Source organism: Fulmarus glacialis, unplaced genomic scaffold (assembly GCF_000690835.1).
Source record: "Fulmarus glacialis isolate BGI_N327 unplaced genomic scaffold, ASM69083v1 scaffold7129, whole genome shotgun sequence".
Lineage (NCBI taxonomy): Eukaryota > Metazoa > Chordata > Aves > Procellariiformes > Procellariidae > Fulmarus > Fulmarus glacialis.
In genome coordinates this window covers 1,140-1,428 of record NW_009233780.1, presented here as the reverse complement: position 1 = coordinate 1,428, position 289 = coordinate 1,140, and the positions used below count along the sequence as shown (strand labels likewise).

The window sequence follows — 289 nt, the reverse complement described above, 5'->3', positions numbered from 1 at the left end:
TTTTACAGGAGGGTTTTGTCTCCCGGCTGGTTGCTCTGGCAACAGCACCGATCTGCTGGTCTCAATCTGACACGCTTGTCTCATTGTCAACTCCTTAATTGTGTTGTCGACCGAGCTAACGAGGCAGGGATCCAGGGAGGGGGCGGTGGGCCGAGGCGTCCGCCTGGACAGGCAGGGGCAGACCCCGGGGGGGCTCGGCCGCGAGAGTGGGTGTGGGCTGGCAGCCGGGTGATGTGGAGAAGTGCCGAGCGAGCTGGGAAGGCTCCCCCCGTCCTCTGGTAACCCGCGT

At 64.0% G+C, this 289-nt stretch overlaps 1 protein-coding gene across 1 annotated transcript in view; it reads left to right on the top strand.

Moving 5' to 3' along the window:
• TEX264 (testis expressed 264) overlaps nt 1-289 on the top strand; it is a 41,640-nt gene that overhangs the window by 40,399 nt on the left and 952 nt on the right. The gene's annotated exons all lie outside the window — the stretch shown is intronic.